Here is a 26,269-nt window from a genome sequence, read left to right on the forward strand (position 1 = left end):
TTTATATTTTCTTCCCAAGGAGCCAGACTTTGTCATTTTTAAAGTGCTCTTGAGCAATAGTTACCCAAGTATTCTGAAGGTCATTTAAAAGTCTTTCTTTGAGCTGCTTTTTCATTATCTCATTTTCATTCCAGACCTTGTACCTGACCAATTTCTGAAGATTTTTTTTAGCCACTTAACAATGACCTATGAATTATTCAAGCATAAAAAAGGCATCTAGCAGACGGTATGAACCAGTTTTGACTTGACAAGTAACAGACTTAGCAATGAACCAATTTTAAATTGTATCTTTAGGTACTTTTACAAGCAGCCTGTCACTAAAATACATGATTTCTTTAGTCAAATCTACAAAAGATGTAAAAGCTAACACAGTATACCGACACATATAAAATAGTATTTTTATACTAACAAGGTGATTCCAAAACATTGTGTGCAGTTTAAAGAATTCAAGGATCTTTACTTGCATTCATTGTTCAGAAACATGTCAGAACAAGATGATGTTCCTCAGGTCTCAGTCCTAATTATGATGAGAATTAAAAAGAATTTGATGATAATGGACAAGTGGAGGAGAAAAGAAGAAGCGTCAAGCCCACAAAAGTATCTATACCAAATTAAAGTCATGTCCTTAAGAAACAGAAAGAAATCCGGAGCGATGCATCTAGCACTTTCGCTCATCCATCTACTGTTTTCAACTGGGCGTCGTGTACCTGGAGTCGAGTGTTTTGACCGATGCATGAAGCTATACATTTTTATTCATAAGTTGAAATGGCCACATTTTCTTTGTCAGTATTTATTACACAGTGTGCTGCTGGGAAAAGCCTGTTCTAAGGTTTATTTTTTAGCACCTGACGGTTCTTTTTTGCTTCTCATCGTAAACACTCTGCATACTATTTCGCGTGATTCATTTTACTTTGAAAAATCTCAACAGGATCTTCAGCTTTATTGTGAAAGGCTTATGTGGAATATAAACAAGTGGACGGTGGAGCCACGCAATCGTTGTTGCTAACAACAACGCATAAAAGCAGTCGCTTGTCCGTCTGTAGTATGGTTATTTTAAATATAAGGGAGAACTTTAAGAAATAAATTCTACAGTGACCATCAATACGTTGGTAACATGAAACAATAGACGTTTTTATATCGTCATCCGATATATATATCGTTATATCGAACAGCCCTGTGTGCAGGAGGAAGTCAGGAGATTGGTACAGTACAACAGTGAGTGTGTCCTTTGAGTGGTAATGGATCCATCTGTAAAACACCGCAGAGGCTCTGTCATGGTTTGGGGGGCTACATTTCACTAGAAGTATTGGAGATCTTGCCAAAATTCCTAGAATTATTAATGCAGAAAAGTACCATCAGATTTTGATTGACTTTGCAATTCCATCTGGAAATCATCTGATTGGCAACAGCTTCATTTGTCAGCATGACAATGATCTCAAAGACACTGCCAAGTCTCTAAAAGCATACCTGAATAGAAAAACACACAGTGGAGCACTACCAATCAAGGATCAGCCTCCCTAGAAAGAACTCAACATTATTAACGCAGTGTGGGTGTCATTGGACTGGGCTGTTTTGGGGTGTAATAGTATGCTCAGTTGAGTTATTCTCTTTGGGTGATGTATGTTTGGAATCCTGGTACTATGTTCCCTTTTGATCATTTCTAGCCCTTAGGTTTTTAGTTATTCTTTTGACATGCTTAGAGTGTGCTTTTGTTTTCCTTCAGTTTGTAGTGATTATGTTCTCCCTTCGTCAGTGTCTAGTCTTGTCTCTGTTTTGATTTGTCATAGTGTTAAACTCCAGGGGTTGCAAAATCGCTAGCCCGACGTCCCGGGGCTCATGCTTCCCGTTTTATTTTGATAGTCCTTGTGCAGTGTTCAGTATATTCAGTTTTGCTTCCCCTTTGTCTCGTCATGTCAGATTAGGTTTAGCTGTGTACCCCTCCTATTGCAAATTTCCTCGTTACTCACTGCGTATATATTGTGTGTGTTTTCCTTTGTTTCTCGACGGATGGTCTGTGTCTGTGGCCTGGTCCATGTTTTAATGTCCATGTTCGAGTTTCATGTTTAATGTTTTAGGTTGCCATGTCATCCTGCTTTCAGAGGCATGTATTGAGGTTTTAGTTATTTTTCCCAGTTTAGGTGTGGTTAGGTTAGTCTTCTTCGTTTCCCTTTTGCCTTTTCCTTTGGATTATGTCAACCATTAATAAAGGCTCACTCTTAGTTTAAGTTCAGTTCTGTTTCCGCTGTCTGAATTTGGGTCCATACTCACTCTCCACTCCACGTGTCTGACAGTGGGATCATTTTGACATAAAACAGAACAAAAGGCAGAATCATTCAAAGAACAGAGTTGAATTTCCTTCAAGAAACCTGGAGAACTATTCCCAGAAAACTAGTTAAAGAAATTACAAGAATGCTGCCTAAGAGTCCAGGCTGTGTTGAAGAATAAACGTAGTTCTACAAAATACTGACCCGTTTTACATTTTCCTACTAAAATACAGAGAAATTAGTGGCTCAGGATCTTTGCAGAGTACTGTATGTCTCAAAGTTGGCATTGCTTTCCTTTTGCAACTGTTTTTCAACCATAGCGAGACGTCAAGAAAATAAATGCCAGTCGATGGCTATTTAAGGTCAAAACGTTTGCTGGGTCATTTTTTCTTCTCCAGAAAGAACTGACCTCACCATAAGAAGAGAGTACAAAAAAAAAAAAAGCCGTGTTATTGCAGAGGATGTGAATTTTCATTTTGAACCTTACTGAATAAAAAAAAAACAACAACAAACAAGCCAAAAGTTCAGTACTGTTGTTCTGACCTTAACATCTGACCTCAGTATGAAGAACGCACATGTCAAGCAGTATATCCGTGCAAGAATTCATAATGTTTTCACTTTTTTCCCCGTTTCACTTCTAAGTTCAGTAACAAGGTTGAGATGGCAATCGGATTCACAGGCACAATTTGAGAAACAGTAATTTTCAGAGCGATTTGAGCTTAATGCTCTAGCACTGCTTATTATCTTGAAGGTGGCATCAATCACACAGTAAGTCACCACTCTAAATGTTTTTAGAAATATAAAAAGCAAGGGAGAGGCATCTCGTTTATAGAGTGTGTGAGAGAAGAATCAGACTTGGGTATTTGTACTGACAACAGCATTTTTGAAAGATGGATAAGTTTGGATGAGCTCACAAAATGTAAAAAGATAATTCCCAATTCCAAGATAAAATGGACAGCGCACTTCTTGAGGCTCTATTGTGCAGATAAAAACACTGCAGGACCCGTAAGCTATCAACAGCCTAGCCTTGATGGGTTTCTGCATAATGTGCCTGTTGCATGTATGCAGATGTGAGCTGGTGAATTTTGATCACCCTCTCTTATCTTACCTGTCACTGTCAATCATCAGTTTCCCATTTCTCTTTATTTCCACCCATATTATCTTTTTCTTTCGCTCCATAATCCATTATTCATTCTCTGAGAGGTTTACATTGTACTCTTCTTTGTGGTTCCACCTTTTTTCTAAAAGCCTCTGTCACTCGAAACAGAGGACAGGTTGATGAGCACTTCCAATTAAATGTTATATTTTTATTATTTATTTTTACAGCAGTCTTGAGATTTCATGTTGGCACCTACAGTGTCCCAACATGAAACATGCCTGTAGTCATCTATTTTCTAGCAGATTCTGGCACTCGCACTGCCACATCTGTCATCAAGAGGCAGTACAACTTAGCAGACTGTAGGTGTGGGAGTGCTGCTGCCCACACACACTCGGCCTAGTTTAGGGTTCAAGTTGGTGCCAGTTAAACATCAGCTGTTAAAGCCCTCACTGTGGCCTCGGCAGCCCACTGTAACCATGCCAGATGGCACCATCCACAAGGGAACACATGGCACCTCATGACAGGGCCCTTCAAACGTCAACAGTCTCTCTGAATTATGAAGAGATGGAAAATACTCTCCCTTAAAATTAACACTTCAGTGTCTCTAATGAGATTCAGTATCTATGGAGGCTGTGGCAGTTTCCTCTGATAACATCAGAAGGCGGTGTCATGTCAGCTATATTTTAGCCATCTCTATTGCTTTTTTGAATCATTTATCAGTAGCAGGCAGGACTCACCTGTGCTGCAGTGAGGACACAGTGTGATACTATCAGAGGGTGTGTTAACTGCTGCGTTCAGGCTTATTGAAGAATAGATTATGACATTAGGATGCAAAGCACATTCCGTCTTAACGCAAAGGAAAGGCCTTTAACAGGCTTGATAAGGACTTTTTCTGCTGATCTCATTCAAACGTGGACGGTCCTCAGGGGACAGTTTTGGCCTGGTTCAATGTTTACAGTGTCATTCATCACACATACAAGTTTTGTTATCTGCCTGGGAGTCAGAAACCGTACACACACAAGTAGGTGTCCGTGAACATAAAGCACGCACACGTACGTGCCTGCGTAATCACGCATTCCTCCCAGAGGAAGCAATATATCTGGACCTTTGAACCTTCAGCCATTTACCTACCCAACTTGAGATAAGCAAGCTTGGGTTCATGCCCCCCCCCCCCCCCCCCCCTTATCCCCTAATTAAAATCTCCAAAGTCCTCTCGACTCAGACACTTGAACCCCTTCAACATTACACTGCTATAAGAGAAAGAGTTAAGACTGTACCCTGATCAATCACACATTTTGGTTTAGTCTGCACTGAAAATATATTGGTTTTAAATCAGAGAGCTTCAGAAAATTGACCTCTTGAAATACAAAAATAATTAAACAGGCACATATCACTACTGCCAAAATCAGACATAAATAGGTCTACCTGCTTCATTTGGAGCAACACAGCTGGTTGTTTCATCTGCTGGGCTTTTAACTTATAAACAACACTATCAATATTACTTCAAAGCACTTCAAACATATTCCCAGCACCATTTCTTTTCCATTATTTTTTTTCAGGGCAATAAGGGCGAAACTAAATCAAGGCCATCCCAACTCTTTTCCTCTCATCTCAGCCCATCATCATTCCATCCTCCTGTGTTTTGTTCTTTCAAACCTCAAAGGTCACTCTGCACACCTTTACACAGGTCCTCCAATTTGATTGAACCTTCCTGCTTCAGTCCATAAACATACACACATTCTACCAGTGAATGATGACATACATCAAAAGCTGTCCATCACTACCTAATGATCTTGACAGAGCATTAGTTGGAAGGTACGTCAGCTTATGGGGACAGATAAAATAGAGAGAGACAGAGAAGGAGAGATAATCCAAGCTAGTGTGTGTGTAAAGAGGACATGATATACGAGATGGTGAGGACTGTTGCACCTTTCATCATCTCCTCCATAAAGTCTAGCCAGTCATGAAATGAGGACATTAAAATACTACAGCAAACACAATCGTCAAAATGTACAGCTAGCTCCAAGACAGCTAACATTTCTGCATGAATGACTGCAATTCTGATTAGTCTGCAATTCAAACACAATTTGCAAATTCAAATATTGAATAAATGAAGACAATGCAAGGGGTGTGAAGAATACCCTAATTGCAATCTCAGTTTTCATATGAAGATTTGAGCGTCTGGTCATGCAGCGGAAAAGGATTTCTGACTCAAACTAGTAATCAGGCTGTAAGCGGTCCTTACACGTGCAGTGCTGTGCTGAAATTTCTAGATATTTCTTAGCATGTATGTTAAAACTTACATTTCATTCCCAAGAAATGATGTTAGCTAGTCTTTAAAGCTGTTAGTAACCCTTTTTTGTTAGTACAGTTAAAGTTAAGGTAAACCTTTTAAGTTGAACAGTTTACATACATGTACATTCATCATGGGTGAATGCCATAGTAATTTGGACAAGTTGGGAAGGTCTCTTAAAGACATTTTTAAACAACTGCAGGTCCCGAGGTCATCAGGTCAAACAATTGCAAATACAAGTTCTTCTGATGTGTCACCACTTTATAAAGGTCTGTAAGAAGACCACCAAATTGTCATCCTCAGATGAGAGGAAACTGATTGGGGTTCATCCAGAAAATCGTAGAGTCACAAAGGCTCAAGCCTGCCATAAATTAGAAATTACTGGAACACCAGCATCACTGTCCACAGTGGAGAGTTTTGTATAACCTGGAATGAGAGCGTGCTGACCAAGAAAGCTTAAAATTGACTAAAATTTGCAGGTACCCACATGGACAAATCAAGGTCAAGCCTTCTGAAGAAAAAGTTTCATGTTTCACATGAGACAAAAACAAAGACAATTGTCACAATGACAAGAGATATGTTTGAAGGAGTAAAGATGAGGCTTTCAAATCTGTATCAACACATACTGGTATACACAAAATGAATGGAATAATGAGGGAAGAGGACTATCTCCAACTTCTTCAACTCAGATCAACAGCTAGATGGTTAAAATTTGGATACAAATCAGTGTTCCAGCAGGACAATGATGCCAAGGCATCATTGTCCTGCTGGTTTTGGCATGGATAAAGCAGGCTAACACTAAGCTTCTGAAATGTTCTTCCTCAAGTACTGACCTTAAACCTTTTTGAAAATTTGTGGCTAAAAGCTGGGTCTGTGCAAACAAACTTTGTGGGGGCTTTTTAAAAAGATGTATGCTGTACAACCATTCCACCCTGAAAACAAAACAACAAAAAAACAAAACAAACAAATCCTTAAGAGCCCCAAATTATTATATCTATGATGAGTGAATGTAAACATATGACCACAACTATGTGTCCCGTTGTGTGCAACATGTGAGAAAGGTAACACCAGACAGTGATCTGATTCTTCCAGTTTTGTCTGGAGAGCATAGTGTGTTCATTATTGTCATGGTTTCATGTGATGACAATAACACAGAAAGCCCATCAAAAAAACAACACAAATATAAGATATTCTTTGAAAATTGGTTTCACTCTTTAATTTAAGTTATTCTGTAATTTCTCCGATATCCTAAACCTCATTACTGACCCAAAAGAATTCATGTGCCATTTAAATTCCAAAGTGATTCATCTTGGCGTTTTGCACTGAGATTTTAAAAAAAGAACTTGTAAGAAAAGGTCAGTATCTCTTGATGTGGAGCGGTTGCATGCGTGCAGTGGGTAAGTGGGATTTACGGAGACAGTAAACCCACAGATGCTTGTCGATGCCTCTGCTACAACTCCACAGGCACGCACACACACACACACCCTGCGTCTCTAGCTCCCCTAGTTTACTGCATTGCACCAGCAGCAGTTAGCACATAAGCACTAAGAGACAAAGAAAAGGCATAAAGAAAAAGAGGAATTTTGTCAGAGCTTCAGATAGAAAGAAAGCACAAATTAGAGAGCAAAACACTCGCTGGTAGTCTACTGCTATGGACTTTCTCCTTCCTCTGCATTGATTCTCCAGATACATTTTTTAATACACCCTCATCAATAGCACTGGTGGTCTGACAAATGCATTTTTCAAACAGTTGGCAGTCAATAGTCATTTAGTCTGTATCTTGTCCCTTGAGTAAAGGGTCTCGATCAATTGAGGTGATGAAAATTCAAATAAATCAGAAACAGGAATGAAGAAGAGCTCTCTTCTCTATCCAGTGCAGTACAAGTGGCTGTGTAGAAAAACCAATATCTACTGCTATATCTTTCAATGGAGGATCAGTTAGAGCTGTGTGTTCAGGGTGGAAGAACTAGAACTTGCTGGCCAGTGCATTGTTAAAGCTTCAGAAAGTCAATAGACTATTAAAGACACACATTCTTCTGTGTTAAGAACGTGATGCTGCAAGAACCAGATAAGATATCAAAATGTTGTGCGGGGTGATGGAAAAGTAACAGTCTACTGTCAAGCTGCTGAGCACTTGCAAGATTTCAACCAATTTAATGCGCAAAAACGTTTTGGTTTTTTTTACTAAAGAGCACATAGTGTGAAAGGATCATTGCACAGTGGATTATAATATTATAAGGATATAACTCTGTAAATTTAACACAAAGGTAATATTTTACCTATTTCCCACCTCTGAAGCAACATCAGAAATCTGGCAATCATTGCAAACATGAGGAATGTATACTGCAATGTATCTGACTGCTCCAACACAGCTTACTGAGTTAGCACACATTGCTGAAGCTACAACTGGAAACACTGTTATTTGTTTCTGCTGCCTCAGCTTCACAACTACTATACCCCTAATGATCTGTATTGTATCTTATGACTGAGCTACGTGTGTCTTACTACACCCTCCAACCTTCCAATCTGCAAAGACAGTACAGCCAATGTTACAAAATTACACCATGGACTAAGAATGTGACGGCTATTCTCGAAGATTGAGTTTTTATTCATCTGCTAAAAATATATTTGGCTCAATAAACTTCTCACTGATAACAAACTTACTCTGTCCTTGTGTACACACATTTCTTTTCTTTTTTTAGCTTCCCTTATTGTAGATCCCAATCTACCAAAGTCATACCATTTAAACTGTAAAACTGCAGGACAATTAGAACCCATGGAGACCTAATTACAGCCAGGACCAAGACTCCAGCTTCTTCTAATGGAGCAGCAGAGCACGTCCCCAGGGTAAAATCTTCTTGCCAGTTAATTATGCCATTATTCTATTATTCTAGACTGCCAAAGAGCGCTGGAGCTAAGCTTGACCTCAGGAACTCAGAGAGTGAAGAGAAGACATCCCCTGTAGAACCATACAGCCATGGATGACTCCATGACTGCTCCCTCTTTACCTCCACCTCTTCCCCTACCTCTCGCAATAAACACTGAGAAAGATTAATAATGAGAAGTTGGACCTGGTCCAAATTAAGCATGTAAGCTGCCCAATGGTAATCTCCCCCCTTGCTCTCACTGAATAAATTTGGTTTCTTGCAAACGACAGCACTGGATTTTGCAGATGCTTTTAGTGAATATGAATAAAGGGGGGTAGAAGGGGCAAAAAGAGGATTTATAGCCTCTTCTAGATCAAGAAAGTGACCCTACAGTATAAAGGATTTGCCCTTAAGTTTTACTTTTTGTAACTATATACAGATGAACAACATTTATGAGCTGAGGTGATTTACTGCTTCCCTACAGAATGTATTCAAAGCTTCTCACTGCACATGTAAGAGTAGAAGACAGTTTTAACCATCACTTTAGATCACCTTAGATCATACAGGAAAAAAACATCACTAAGCCACAGGCCTTTTATGATAAATTGCACACCTGCAGGTACTTCTTCCTTCCTACTCCAAAAGTGAGTGATGTCATTCAAAGGCTATAATGGACCTCTAATGAACTCTAAATCCCATGCCAGTACATTTACACTGCATTACTGCTTCCTGACCCTTGACCTCCCAAAGGAGTAGAGCAGAGAGTGCTCCTGTCTGCAAAGCTCCTTCAGTCATTATAAAAGCATTCTCACAGAACGCGGCTTCTATACAAAATGGACTGTATGTGACTGAAAAAAAAACATACTTCAATCCCAGCCTCTAATGGCTGGATTCACCCTTAAAATTGACTTACTTGCATCTATACTGGTGTTAAAAACTGAATGTAATATGCCCTATGCCTTGTTATAAGAGTGAAGAGAGCAAATAATATTGCAAACAATCAGAGAGCGAGCACTCACGTAAAATCCCAGAGAGGAACTTTCCAATTTTAACCCTAAAATTCTGGCGTTGAAACATTGCAAATTGCCTTGACAAATTTCCTCATCAAACCTCAAGAAACACTCCATCAAAGGGGAATCCACAGCCTCCACATTCTCACTCATACTCGCTCTTTAACAAGTGATGTGCCTCGTGTTGCACCATGGCCAAAGAAAAAATTGGAGAGGTGGGGTGAGGAATGGGAGGCAGAGTTCAACTAATTACCTGATGATGGAATTTTAGTGTCTCCTTCATTATAAAGCAGCTTCTAAGTGTTATTGATCTTAGGAGGAGTGTCTCACAGTGATGTGGTATTAGAGGGTCCAAATGCTCTGAGGCCATGCATTATTCAACGGGCATTCTGAAACGACGCCTCACCAGGGTCTGCCAATTCCTCTCAGGTGGCGTGGGAGTTGCTGCAACTATCTACACACCCCACCCTAAATCATCAAACACATACACACAAGCATATGAATTGCTCATGTGAAAACATTAACATATACACACACACTGTGTGTGCATGAGTGCATGTACACTGAACCGAAAAAGTCTTGACTTTTCTCTTCGAACTGGAGGCTGTAGATTTGCTTTGCTCTGTAATCAACCTTCAGTGAGGGGTTAATCTATAATGAACTGACTTTTGCTGCTGTCTTACATTTCCAACAAGTCATTTACAGACATTTCCCTGTAAAGACTGCAGACAGCATACTCAGAATATAGACTTTGAAGGAGGCAATAAAGAGGAAAAGAAGAAAGCACTACACACAGACAAAGTTTGATAAGTGAAAGCTTCTTCACATCCTAAAGATTTATTGTCAAGCCAGTAATTTTTCATCTTGAACGAAACTACATGGAACTGTATATTTGTTAGACTGTTATGGCAACCAGTTAAAATGTATCCTACCTAGACTTTGCTGGAAAAATATGTTTTTTATATTTTTATATTGCTGCCCTTTACAATGGATTCACAGCATACTTTCTGACTGTGACCATAGAAGTGAACACCAATCTGCCATTTAAATCTTTTGTCGCGAGCCAATCTGAATAAAGTTGGATTTAAGATGAGTTAAATGCTTTTTTCCACCAGAAAAAGAACAAACGTCTGCAATAGGCCTATTTTAAGATTTTTTAAAAAAGAGAATTTTTAACTGTGAACCATTAAAGCTAGTCTTGCGGATTTCAAGAAAGAAAATGAAACCGGAAATGAGCGGGCAATGTAAGATTTTTCTTTAATTTACCATGCTTAATAGGATTTAGTTTGGTTTATTCTGCAGCTTCTATTGACTATCAGACTTGACGAATACAGCTGCAGCATCTCTTTGTTCTGCTATGAAAGGCAAAGGCAACTTAATGTTACTCATATCAAATAAGAATTGAATGGGTGATCATTATTTAAGAAACCTACTTGCCTAAATTTAAAAGATAGTCATGTTTGTAAGCATTGACCAGTGAGAATTAACCAAGGGTTGCATTATTAAAATATTCAGAAATGGATAGACACCCAAGAGATGAACAAAAGAACCAAAGAACATCTCATCCATATATCCATTCATCATTGTTTAGCACTGGCTTCAGTTGAAGTCGGCTTAGTCTCATATAATGTATCTTTGTTTTCGCTGATTGCAATTATCTAGGAGATCAATTGGGGTTATCAATACCTTACAGCAATTAACATTTAATATCCTTCCACAGCCACTTACTCCATTAATGGCTGATTGATTATGCGAGACCTGGGAGCTCTGCGGCTGGGAATGGCATGGATCCATTCTGTCTGTCAGTCAAAGTAAAGGCGGTCTGCTCTGCAAGAGAACCTCTAACTCCGGCTAATACCGTATTGATATGAGGTTACTTCAGCCAAAAAGAAAGATCATGAGATCCAGGAAATTCTTGTGTTTGCAGTCTGTCGGTTTTGGTTGAAGGAACTAGCATTAAAGATTTCTCCTCCTCCTTTTCCCACTTGTCTGTTAGGCACAGTATGTTTTGCTTACATTTCACCCTCATATCTGCCACCACTCCGAACACCCTCCCTTCCACCCCTGCAGTTCTTCATAATCTAATCAGCACTGATGTATTTTCAGAGCAAGAAGGCACTGCTTTCCATTTCAATCAAATTCAGCCCTTTCAAAAGAACCCATAATGCAATCGTTCTGTACAAAATTCAGGCCCAATTTAAGCCCTATAGACTGCAGATGACTGATAAACACTCCACTTCACTCCACGTCACTCTCCTCCTTGTGGCTTTCCTTTGCTGCAATGCATCATCATAAATAAGAGCTAGCTCTGTTCTCTCTCTTTGAGTATAGTGCAGGCCAACTTTAAATTGGCTGTATTAGACAGCGGAAGGAGGGAGGGTGAGGAAATAAAAAGTTAGAAATCCTGGCAGGTAGAACATTTAAACAAATGTAATTGGGAGAAACAACAAGTCCCAACTGGGTGGACAGGTCCCAGGAACAGCTTCCCCATTACCAAGTGAGGGGGATGGTGGAACAGCGATCGTTTTGGTGGGGGAGAAGAGGGAGATTGGGAAGGTTTCGCTTAATAAACACTTTGCTTTCTGCTGACGATCAGAGGGGCAGAGCGAGGGATACAACGACAGATCGATAGACTGATTTGTTCCGGGCTATCCATGTTCATCAGACCGTTCCCCCTCCCTTAGGTAGTGGGCAGAAAGTCTTAGAAAAAAAAAAGAAGAAGAAAAAAAAACGAAGAGGAAGGGGTGGCGAGAAGGAGTGACTGAAGGGAGGAAAAAGAAAATAGCAGAAAAACAGCAGGAGAGTTGATGAGTTACAATAGCAGACAGACAAATGATGATGGGATGGAGTAATGCGTGAAGAAAATAGCGGCATGTGGGAGGGAAACTGACTACGAATGGTGAGAGGAGAAGCAGGAGAGCATTTGGATAGGCTGAGGGTCAAGCATGAAACTAAGTGACTATAGAGATGGTAGGAGGGGTTGGCAGTGCGGGGGCGATGTAGAAAATAGGAAATCCCTTTACACACCACTGAATCATTTACTCAAAAACCTACCTTAAATACTTTTCTTTAGCATCCCCTTTTCTGCAGCTAGAAAAGACAGTCAAACCCATCATGTACACCAACTCTATTCATCACTATTCCTGACAGCAAGCTCAGGTTTGTCTGAGCATTTTAAAAAGAAAAAAACAAAACAACAACTCAGTATATCCACTCCCTGCTTATCTCGCTCTTAGGGCAACTTTATTCAAGAAGAGATGATGAGAGGAGGAGGGGAAACTGTGAGATAATAGCACAGCAATTTTATGTCTTCTCCACAAAAGCACAAGAGGCCCTGGTGTATAATGGCAGCCAGCAATTGTATCTGCAAAGATTTCCATTGCCATTACAGCCCTGTTCACAATTGCAGAATTTGATGTCAGTCAAAAACCTATGGCACTGCAAATTATTGCATGTTCCTTCAAGGAGCTCCGCAAAAAAGAAAAAACAAAAACAAAACATGTATTATTGCACTATAGTAGATACAGTTTGATCAATGATTTCACAGTTCATAACTGATCCTGCCTTAACCCGTGCCAATTAGCAAAGAAATTAAAGAAACATCACAAAACTGCAGAGTGACATCAGTGTATCATTCATTAAAAAAGAGATTATGAACCTTTTTTAGTGATCCATTTCACCTTTACCCCACCGTCAAGCTACAAATTAGTCCATAGGGCAGAGTCCTACCATGTAGTCGTTCTTGTATGACGTGTGAAAGCTCTGGCAATACATAAATATCAAATATTATGCATGATTTAAATATGGTTGGTCTCACCTTTAAGATGATCTTTTCTTGCACCTTTGGGCTGCTTTCACTGTCACTAATAGTTATCAATTGGTTCCTGGAAGTTTTTCTGTCTCACCTTGCATTCTGTCTTGTGGGTCAAAATGATGATCATTCAATTTGATATTAATTTTGGAGGAAAGTGGACAAAATCTTAAGGAGACAAATGTGCCCTGCAGGGTGGGTGGGGAGTAAAGATTGTATTTGCATCTGTAAAAGACTCCTGCATTTTCTATGTGCAGTCGGCTGGCACATAGTTCATGTCATTTGTGCTGAATGTTCTCTTCCAGAAACTTTTCAGACATTTCGGACAGTTAAACCTTCGGATTTGACAAGTTAATCCTGGAGAATGTATTGCGCAATGCCTTCTTAAACTGACACGCCCCCTTCGGCCTTGGAAACTGCACTCTTCAACAATCATCCACATGAAATTGGTGTCATTTAAAACACAAGCTGATATTTGAAGTCTCAAATGTGAGGTACATGACAAAACTGAAAGTGGTCACAATGATAACCTTCAGGAAGCAGACTAAAAATCTGTGATACCTGTGAAACCTATCAAAGGTGCATAAGAAGATGATTTAAAGGGGCGATGTGTAGGTGCAGTTTTTGATTTTTATGGGCTAGTCTGAATCCTTTGCACTTCCTATTAATAACACTACATGTTAAAGGGGGAAATGCATAAGTAATGAATAAAATATGATGTAATTCTAGAGTTACTCTGGGAGTGAGTGAAAGCTATATGGCTATCTTTGTAAACACTATAATAAATAGAGTTTAATTGAAGAAACGAAAGTCTTTCCAAAGTTTCCTTTTTAAAGGCCACCACTTTCTTATTTCTGCCACCTGCTTGTATCATTAAATCCCCCGAGGTTTTGATCTAAAAAGTGAGCAGCACAATAAATAAATAAATAAATAAATAAGATAATAGTAGAAATACACAAAAGGCAAATCTCCCCACATAAATGAGGAACACAGCCAGGGGTGAATAGATAAGAAGCAACACATAAATGAAAAGTGTAAAGGTATAAATGGTCCACAGACTGCAGGTATAAATATGTATTATGAACCTGCTCCGCTGGTGCATTGCTCTGAGCTTCCATTCTTCCACATGGAAAACAGCTACGGATGCTACGTTTTAACCAATCAAATTTGCCCCTGGGCAGGTCGTTTTTGATGCAGTGGAGCGCAGTAATCTCAGCCAATCCTTTTCTGTGACTGCTGGGGCTTTTGGGTCAGAGAGACGAGGGGAGTGGTATGAAGAGAAAGTCACCAGGCAACTACGGTCATAGCCTGTGGCAACAAATATGCAGTAAATCCATAAAAGCTTTAGTTTCTGTTCAAGTTCATTATTACAAAGTTCACCTAAATTTATTACTGGAACAAACTTTTTTTTTTTTTTTTTAATTTCATGTACGGTTTTGTAAATGACTCAAATTTGATTCACATTTTATTCCATTTCATTTTATGTTGCTTTAGATTTTAAAATTCAGTAACGGAGAGATAATAATGTATATACTGCTGAACGGCTATCTGGTGTGTGAAGCACACAGAGATGTGTGGCAAGGTTTTGACAGAAGACACTTATCTATGTTTGCTTTCATTTGCCTTCAATCCCCCGGTGTGGCCTGAGTCATTTGAAAAACACACAGAAAATATAGCAGATATAAAATTCCTGTTGTGGAAAAAAAGAATCCAATATGATGTTTCACACGATTAGAATAAAGGAATGGAAATGAAGGGGTGAACCGTAACAATCACATTTGAAACACCATAGAGCCAAGAAAAATATATTTTAATGTCAGTTAAAAAAAATGTCTTGACTTGGTGACTTGAACGGTTTAGAAGTTAACTTTCACTCCATTTTATTTTTTGCACTGGAGTAGAATAACAAAGGAATAAGTTTCACCTGCTGCCATCGGCATCATCGTGATAGTTTGCTGAGCAATCCTTATCCTTTAAAACAACTTTCAGAAATGAAGAAGTCAGAGGAGGAAGATTATCCCACATTAATATTAATAATGTGCTTTCTAACTAGAAATCACACCTAGCAAAGACTGGAAAAAGTATGCATGTTCTTTGATATTTAGTGAGCTTCATTTGAAAACACTACATTTGAAATAAGGTGCCAATTCAAAAAATAAATAAATAAATAAAATGCACGTATGTTCACTCCCCACAACTGCAAATTTACTGACAACCTTACACATAAATGCATGACATGGATGAGAAAAAATGTCTGTTGGGATGATATTACTTTCTGATTTGCTGATTGCCTCAATGCTATCAGCTCAAAGGAAACCCACATTAAAAAAAAACAAAAAAAAAACAAAACTTCCATGGCATTATTTTTAATGTATAAAACCAACATCCTCCTTTACAATGTCATCATCAAATTGACAGTACGGACTCTATATATACACTAATGGCAATTCACGGACCTGCTTGCGGCAAACGGTTCCTGTTCGTTGTAAAAAGGGCGACTCCTTTCTGCTTCACTCAGCCATTTATCACACAGACCATCACAGCAGGGCTGGCTATTACTTCTTAAACATGAAAATATGTAATCAAACAAGAGAGAAATCGTGTAGTTATAGAGTTATACTTTGCTTTATAGCTGCACCACTTATTAAAATCTGTAACCATTAAGGAGTTATGAGAGTCTGGAAGCCCTTTTGATTGGTGTGGTGTATATAGTGATTGGGTTTAAATGAGTGAAACTGGATGTCCAAGCTGAATAAGCTGAATCACCGGTTTTAGTTTAATTGGATTTAGGAGTAAAATGCCTTAATGACTTGGCATTGTCTCATGTGGCAGCTGTTATGGGACTTTAATTAAGTAGTACAACTTCATTTAATGGTAAACATATGGAGTCAGCAGGAGCTAACGCAGTTGTTTTTGTTTCAGGTGAATTTAGGTTACTATAGGTCACCTACAACTTCCCCAAAAGCAGAGCATTGTAAACAAGACACACCAGTTTTCCCTTGGAGACAACAGTCACTGCTTTGAATACAGTAATAATGTATGAAATACAGTGGAGGGAAATTATTATTTGATCCCCTGCTGAATTTGTAAATTGGCTCGCTTAAAAAGGAACTATTATCTCTCATTTTTAAAATATGAACCAAAAAATTCCAGAAAAAAACAACAAAAAAAAACACATAACAAAAAATTATAAAGTAGCTTTCATGCCATTGAGTCAACTAAGTATTTGATCCCCTACAATCCAGGCAAACCTCTGGCTCAAACAGACAGGCAGTGTGTCCATGTGGCACATAGATTACCATCAATCATTCGATTACAGAATCTCCCGATCTAAACTTATTATGTGTATAAAGCACACATGTCCACATAACTGTTTTCTTCCATTCCAACCTCTCCACCACTATAGGCAATACCAAAGAGCTGTCAAAGGACATCAGGGACAAGACTGTAGACCTGCACAGGTCTCTTACGGGCTACAAGACAATCAAGCAAGCTTTAATGAGAAGGTTAGTGCAATTATTCGGAAATAAAATAAATATAAAATGATCAATCACCCTAGGTCTGCAGCGCCATGCAAGAGCTTGCCTCATGGGGTGAGGATGATTATTTGAAAAATTGCCACAAAACTACATGGGAGGAGCTTGTTAATGATTTGAAAGCCGTGGGAACCACATTCTCCTTTACAAGAAGAAAACTATTGAAAACACATTACACTGTAATGGAGTGAACTCTTACAGCATCTCCAAGGCCACCATGCTGAAGGTACATGTACAGGCTTGTTTGCCAATGAACATCAGGTTCAGAGCAGGCCTGGGAGCAAGTGTGTGGTCAAACGAAACCAAAACTTAGCTCTATGGCATCAAATCAACTCACTGTGTTTCGAGGAAGAGAAATGCTGAGGATGAGCCAAAGAACACAATCCCCATAGTCAAGTGCAGAGGTGGAAACATTAAGCTTTGGGGGTGTTTTTCTGCTGAGGATACAGGATACCTTTACCACATTGATGGGCCATATAAAAAAAATCTTGGATGGGAACCTGCTTCCCTCAGCCAGAACACTGAAGATGGGTTGTGGATAGGGCTGCCACGATTAGTCGACTAGTCACGATTATGTCGACTATCAAAATCGTCGACGACTGATTTAATAGTCGACGCGTCGTTTGAAGCTTTGCAAGATCCCAAAAGACGCAGGAATGAGTAGTAGGATTTAAGAGTGTAATAACGGACTGAAACAGAAGATGGCAGCACTGCATGTACAAGGATGCCAGCTGCCGTTAAACCCCGAAGAAGAAGCTGTGTCCCAGAATTCATAGTGCAGCCCAGCTCAGTTTCCAACAATGGGAGGCAGGTAGTTAGTTTTAATATCACTCTTATTATTCTTTCTGGGTCACAAAATAAACGTTTAACATATTTTCAGGCGAGAATGTAGCTGTGTAAACCTCAAATATCTGCTCAGTTTATCAAGACACCACATACTTTCAAAAGCGCTCCAACGTTTTCGGAGATGGTTGTTACCCACTAGCTCGATAGCTAGCCGGGGGCAAGGCTCACTAGAGCCTGTGAGAACACCGGACTCCCGACAAATCGTTTTCAAACCCACCACCGTCTTTCACTACTCACTTAGATAACTTAAAAATGTTATTGCTTGGCTTTTCTTAGTATTTTATTTGTTCCTGAGTAAATCGGTTTGGCTGAGATTAAAGTTATAGTTTTTACACAGCTGAATAAACGTCAAGCAGACAACTGATTATCAGAAGTGTGAGATGCTCAAGAATATACTCCGATGTCCCGTTATATTTTAGATAGCAAGGAGTTTATTAAACTTCACCGAAACAATCTGTAAACTTCATTAAAATTTAATAAACTATCATCTTGTCTTTATTTTTAGTTAGCACATACCTTAAACACTTAAAGTTGTAAGCTAATGATAGTTATATAAGAGCAGATGCTGCTGGTGCAATAAGCTGTACGTTTTACGTTCGATGGATGATGATCTGATTAGTCGACTAATCGCAAAATTAATCGGTGACTAGTCGACTATCAAAATAATCGTTTGTGGCAGCCCTCGTTGTGGACGAGTCTTCTAGAATGACAATGACGCACAACGTAACACCAAGCCAACAAAAGAGTGCCTAAAGAAGAAATGGAGTGGCTTGGCCAGTCTATAGACCTCAATCCTGTGGAACAAGTTTGAAGGGAGCTAAAGCTTCAAGTTCAGCCACCAGCAAAGAAAATTAAAAGATTTAGAGAGCTCCTATAAAGAGCAGTGCGACAAAACATCCCTCCTGAGATGTGTGGAAACCTGGTGACCAACTACAAGTAATGTCTTATAGCTGTTCTTACAAACAAAAGTTTCTCGACCAAGTCTTAAGTTACATTTTGCTTGGAGATCAAATACTTATTTCACTAAATGGCATGCAAATCAGCACAAATCAATGCATGCCTTTTATATAACTTTTCTTCTGGATTTTTTGTTGATATTCTTTCTCTTTCAATTAAAATTAAACTGCCATAAAATGTGAAACAGTTCAGTTCTTTATAAATGAGCAAACTTAGAACATCAGCAGGGGATCCAATAATTCATTCTCCTACTGTATTAGGCCTGGCATGGCCATTTGTCCACATTTAGGTGACTTCTAATGCATCAGTTCAAATAAAGCTTCACTAGAATCACCATATCTAACACAATCTTCATGTATAACAAAAGGGAGAAAAGGGGCTTAATCTTGTCAAACACAGCACACAGCAATCAGTAGGGCTGATCTTCGATGAGGGAGGTGGATTATAATCAAATTGAAGCTCAGAGTCTGGCTATCATCCGGTGGAATTAACTCTGGCACATCCACAGACCACAGGAGTGCAATGAAAGAACAATAAGCGCTTTTTCGGATGAACGTTTCACTTTTTAGGACTGTTTTCGTGGAACAGGGAAAACAGACACAATGCTTGCAGTGAATGAAAGCAAAAGAAAGTGATAGCTCGGGATAGTTTAGTACTTTTTGTGGTATAAGATAAAGGCCATTATGGCATAATATTAAGGTTTTATGGAAGAACTTTTAATGTATTGGTGTATTCAAATTGTATGAAAACAAGACTTTATTGGAAGAGATCTGGGTAGAGTGCTGGAATGAGTTTCTTCAGATAAATGTGCAGAATTTGGAATAAATCAGTCAGCGTTAAATAGCAGGTAGGCTGAGTCAAACCCCTTGATAAGGCATGTTGCATTATTTATGGTTATCTGTAGTGGCCATTCATTAACCACCTTTCAATAGATGACAAAGACTGATAGATGGTTATCTTGTTAGAGGAAAAATTTATTCATTGGGCACATTACACAAATTTAATTGATGGCTAGATAATGCTGAACAGTTGACTTGTTAGCAAGACTCGCTTTAATTAACGTCAATATGCACTGGATGTGTCTTCACACATACAAAGTTACAACATTGTATGTTCTATACAAAGCACTTGTAAGCAGTGTCAATGCGCCATTTTTTCAGAACACACTCAAAAATTCCTTACAGTTCAATGCCAGATCAAAACAGACCACACCTGTGATTACATGAAATATTAAAATAATGTTTCAAACTTTATAACTTCAGTAAAACAAAGAATTGTAAAAAAGGAGGTCTTTGTCAGGGACGTTTGGATTCACTGTGTGTACCATTACAGTATGCATGCACAATGTGCCCTTATGCATTCAGAACTTCATTTGTGCCCTTGCATGTCCTTTTGCATCCTGTCCCTCAGGCCTAAAGTAATTGTCACGGATGTCAACTTAAGAGGAAAAAAAAAGGCATAGAAGCAGAGGACCATGTCCAGGCAGGACAAACAGGACAAAAGCTCAGTCAGGCACTGCCTTGTGGGACTGTGACAACTATAACAGAGAGCCTTCACCAGTTTTCAGAGGGCAGGTCTCGTGGCCTCTTTATTCATCCAGAAAATGTGCCGTTTGTGTATTAAGCCATTTATGGTAATACAGGGAAAAAAATCTAACAATTTAAACTGAAAGTGATTAAACTAGAAGTCATTTAACCTGACTTTTTGATTTAAAGCTTAGCACAGCTTAAAGTGGAGGTCAAAGAATATCAAATCAAGAAGTTAAGAATGATCATAAATGAGTTGTTTCCCTCAGCTGTTAAGATAGTCCTTCAAACTCCAACATGGATAGCTATGCAAATTCATCTTGTTTCAGCAATGAAATAATGTAGTTATCCAAAGAGGCAAGGCATGGATTATAACTAGTTCTGCATTAGTATTTAATCACAAGTCCTGAATTTACTGTGACTGTTAATTTCCATTTGACTTTAACTGTTGTGGACAATTCCAGTGTTTGTATTGTCGAGAGCAGCTTTAGATACGAGCTACAAGAATCCATGATTTAGTGATTATACAAATGTTAAATTAGTAGCATCCTTTTAGGGTAAATAGATCCTGTGCACGAGAAAATGCTAACTTCCTGGTTTGAGACCAGATGTGGGGTTGTACATTTCCGGTAGCTTTACTTTGCGGTCAATCGCTACTGCGAAGATATACTCCAAAATCATGTCCAAAACTCGAAAACGGAAAGATCGCGTTAAGTTACAAAGAGCAGAAGGTGGAAACACTCACCACTGTTGTGTCACGAAAAATCTAATGATCAATTTTGACGTTTAAAGAGTTTGGATCGATCAGTTGTTTACATCACTCAACACAAGCAGAACTGCATTACTGCATGCAGAAAACACATCGTCCACATTCAGAAGCATATCTCTGTAGTGACTGGTCTTATGATTTAAACAGGCAAATGTTCAGCATTCAAACTACAGGTGAAGAATAGTCAAACCAGATTTTTCCCCGTTATGTCGATATCAGCTAGTCAAGTACACACCTACACAGCATGTTAACAAACCGTGAAAAAAGCCACACAAAAAATGAATGATTGCTGGTAACGGTTTCTATACATTAGTATTTACGAAGGATATGTTGTGACTTACCTTCAAAATTACAGTGGTCCCTCGCTATAACGCGGTTCACCTTACACCTCGCTGTTTCGCAGATTTTTAGTGCAAGATCGCTGCAGACGATCTCCTCCGTGACGTCTCTCCTGTACAGAGAGAGGCTCCTACAGTACAGAATCGCTGCATCGATCGCTAGCAGTGTGACTCTGAAGTGCAGTACTGTATGTTGTCGAAACGTTTTGCACCGTCAAAAAATAAAATTGGCTACTTGATTTCACCTATCGCTGGTTGTTTTTAGAATATAACACCCGCGATAAACGAGGGACCGCTGTTTACAGATACTGAGGATATAACATTTGAATCCTTTTTCTCTTTTGCTCTGAGGCGCGGGGGAAAAATATCGACAAGTTGATGAACATCATTTACAGATATATTGGGTAAATGCCCAAGACATCTATAGAAATGTAAATCGCCGCTTGATTCATTCATTTGCTTAACTTGTTTTGGACCGTAAACCAGGCGCGAATAGGACACCGGAAACAAAGCTCCCCACAGGAGTTTCGGCACCGGAAGTAGCATATGCTAACGTTTATAGGTATGTTATATTGTAGAGTTTCAGCCATCCATTTTCTCCCATTTAATAATAATAATAATAATAATAATAATAATAATAATAACAACAACTTTATTTATAAAGCGCTTTCAAACAAAGTGCTGTACAACTATTTGAAACTAAAAAGATTTTAAAAAATAAAAGTGATACATAGCAATACAGGTAAAAGACAATACAAGTTAAAAACAGTAAAAATTTAAAAACTAAAAGCCATAGAATTAAGACATGTAAGATAGGGTGAACAAATGTGTCTTCAGCTTGGTTTTAAAAACCTCCACAGAGCATGCGTGCCTAACATCTTGAGGGAGGGTTTATCCAAACTAGGGTCAGTGAGAGGCCGGAGTCCATCCCACGTATCACAGGGCAAAAGGCACACCCTAGACAGGTCGCCAATGTCTTGCTGGGCTAACACTGAGAGACAGACAACCATTCACACTCACATTTACACCTATGACCAATTTAGAATCACCAATTAACCTAACCCCATGCATAATTTTGGACTGTGGGAGGAAGCTGGAGTACCTGGGGAGAACCCACACAGACATGAGAAGAACATGTAAACTCCACACAGAAGCAGCCGATGGATTTAAATCCAGGACTTCCTTGCTTTAAGGCAACAGTGCTGCCTACTGTGTAAAAAAAAAGAAAAAAAAGAAATCACATACTGAAGTATAAATTAATGCATTTTTATGCATTTTGTTTGCAACTAAATACCTGCAAGAATTCAACCTTAGAGATTAATTTTTATACAGCTGTTGTTATATTATAGCAGATACAATATAAAAAAGTAAAATAAAATAAACAATATCATGCTAGCAAATTTAGCTACCAGTAGCTTACTGTAATTAACTAATGAAGTTAGGTAGGTATTTTGGACACACAAAGACAGCTGCACTCTCCACACATGCACAGTTTCTATTTTAGTCTGCATGCAAATGTGCAGGTGTCCATGCAGTGTTGCATCTGCCCTGACAGCTGTGCAGTTTCAACAAACTGGAGGGTAACCAGGCAGAGTGTCATGGAATCCCTCTGAGGATGCAATTTGCGACATAAGATACCTCGCTTGTAGTAGGGCTACCAGTGACATCTTTGAGAAGGATAAACAAAAACTCTCCATAGTCATTTGCATGTCTGTGCATGAAATACAATCTGCTTATAAGGGGTGAAGAAAAGGCGAAAAAGGAATTTTATTCTGTTTGTGCAGGGGATGCATACTTTGGTGATGGATCCGTTAGGCTCCATATTATAAGAAAGAGAGAAGGCTTGCTAACTGCTTTCCTAAAGTTGATTATAACTACAGATCATAAATAGCATAAATATATATATCCATCCATTCGCTTCCGCTTATCCTTTTCAGGGTCGCGGGGGGTGCTGGAGCCTATCCCAGCTGTCATAGGGCGAGAGGCAGGGTACACCCTGGACAGGTCGCCAGTCTGTCGCAGGGCTAACACACAAGGACAGACAACCATTCACACTCACACCTAGTGGCAATTTGGATTATCCAATTAACCTATCCCCACAAACTGCATGTCTTTGGACGGTGGGAGGAAGCCGGAGTAGAACCCACGCAAACACGGGGAGAAGATGCAAACTCCACACAGAAAGACCTCGGCCTGATGGTGGAATTGAACTCAGGACCTTCTTGCTGTGCGGCAACAGTGCTAACCACCGTGCTGGCCAAAATTTTTTTTTTTTAAATTTTTTATTTATATATATATATATATATATATTTATATATATATATTTATTTATTTATATTTATATTTATATTTATATTCATTCATTCATGAATATAATTTACAGTCACTGCATTTTTAAAAAAAATGCCCACAAAGACTTTAAGTCCCAGTAGTTAATGTCTGTTCACAGCTTGTGAAGTCTGTGTTTGCCTGAGCTGGAAATTGTTGAAAAAGCATCATCAGTGTGAAGGGACATGGAAGAGCACAGAGGTGTGGATAGCTCCAATTAGCATCTGAACAGCAGTGAAACCACCAAGCGAGAACTTTCCTCACTCTAGCATCCAATGAACCAAAAATGAGAGTCACTTACAATTAGCTGCTACACCAGTTGTCACCAGCTCTACACACTGGTCAGCTTGAGAAACGTATAACAAAACTACTAGCAAAACAAATCATTTTGTCCTCTGCTTTATATAAGAAGATTAAATCTCCCCAGCTGCACATATAATATCTACTCCCCTCCTCAGCAGGTGAACAATCATGCGGAGGCTATACACAAATCTTAACTCATATACAATAAAGCTCTCTTTTTCCCTTCAATGCACACATCTATGAGTAAATAGGAGATGGAGAAAATGTTTGTGAAATTGGCTTTGAGCTTTGACTCCCTCAATAAGTCTAGGGTTGAGTCAAGGAATTTAGGTTTGTGGCAGCAGAGGCACTGGGAGGGAAAAAAAAAAAAAAGATAAACATGATCAGTGCTTTCCTTTTAGGGTTCATTACTCTGCCGATCCCTGGTGAGCCAGAGTTGAGAAGAGGAGTTAATTCCTACCAAGTGAGAAAAAACACATTAACTGAGACCTATCCATCTTCGCCGCGCTGACACCTCCATTTAAATCTCTTATTTCTAAAGGATGCAGACGGAGAATCATCTTCTTTATGTATTACAGAAGCTGTATAAATGTGTGTGATGCCTTTTGCAGTAAAAAATTTTCATCATGATATTTTCAATTTAAAAAGAGGCCAGCATTTCCTGCTCTTTTGAAAAATTAAATGATATTTTCTGTGGATTAATATTAGACATCCGGCAGTATATTTATAATGCTAATGCAAGTTGGTGTGTTTTCATTTGCTCCAGGGAGTGAAAACTATGATTTGGGGGAGGGTCACTATTAATCTACCTAAAGCCCATATTTTAAACATGAGCCACATTAAAATTACACTTGACATTTCATCAACAAGAGGTCTATAATACCTTTAGGGGAAGCTATATGTAAAGATGAAAAATTGTATTAATAGTTACCAAGTCCCACACATGAGGTCAATCTGCTTATAGAATCTTTTCAATAGAAAGTTTTCGTCCCTCTCCGTCTTTCCTGTGGTCCCTTGTCCCCTCCATCTCTCATTAATTTTTACCTAAATCTCCCACTACCTAGCTAAAATATATGCCAAGTGGTTTTGTCACTGGGTCCCTTGTTGGTTGGTGTAATGAGCAGCCTTAGAACGAGATCTGCTGACTTTAATCAAATCAGCCGCAGGTGTCACAAGCTCCCCAATGAGGGCAGCTTTGTGCCATGTCTGCCAATATTATGCCCCATTAAGAAACAATGGCAGAACGCACACCCCAAAAACACACACATGCTGATTGGCGCTAATCAGAGAATGAATTAAAAGTGCTAGAGTGCCCTGGGTCTACTTCATAGAAGTAAAATTAGAGGCAAAATAATTGACGTTAAAAGACATACAATATGTCACAGTAAACAAGTTTTACTAAAAATCACCTCCATGGAGGTTTTTGGATTTTATGAGAAAAAGAATAAAACAATTATTATAAAACAGAAGTTTGACAAAATTAATGAACCTACTGCTGCACTTCTCTTTCACTGGCATTATAGCATTTAAACACAGAAGTAATTAGCTTAAGTTTTCTTTTTCCCCACAAAAACATTTGTAGTCCTACAGGAGTTCTATTAGTGTTCCAAGCCAATCTACAGGATTGAAACTGGGCCCAATCCAAGAGCTATTTGATGCTTCAATATTGGCTACATAAAACTAAATCTGTTTCCAATCTTTCGTGTTTTGCTCCAGGTACACCAAACTGTCAAATAAAAGCTGTTTTGAGACCAAAAAAACAAAAACAAAATACTGGAAAGTCTCTTTGCACACTGCGTTGTGAACAAGTGAGCTGGATAGCATAAAGCAGCTGGAGTTTTATTAAATGCGCCACACACACTACCAGGAACGACTCAATACTCAACATCATGAGAAATCATTACCTAGAGTGCTCACAGGTATCGCCAAATATCATGGCCACGACTTTCTGTTGTCTGCCACTTATTATCACAAGCTAAGACTGCTTTTTTGGCAAATACATTCCCATTTCTGCTCTCTACACATGTTTATAAAGATTGGTAATTTCACAAGATTGGTCAAACTTCTTGACTTGTTAACAATGGGAAACAACCTGAAAACATACCATCACTGAGTAAAAAAAAAAAAACCTACTCATGGCACATTGATTACTACAAATCTACTTTATGTGGCACAGCTCAAACTTTACACACATGTACAAGCACACACTCCCGGTGGACCTAACCTTCAGGGGAACAGGACTTGCCTTAAAGTGGGAAATAATTTCCAATACATATTAATGAAGCAGAGTTGAATCGATGCCCTTGGAACTTTATGAGAGTG

This window comes from Astatotilapia calliptera, chromosome 17 (genome assembly GCF_964374335.1).
Source record: "Astatotilapia calliptera chromosome 17, fAstCal68.1, whole genome shotgun sequence".
NCBI classification, from domain to species: domain Eukaryota; kingdom Metazoa; phylum Chordata; class Actinopteri; order Cichliformes; family Cichlidae; genus Astatotilapia; species Astatotilapia calliptera.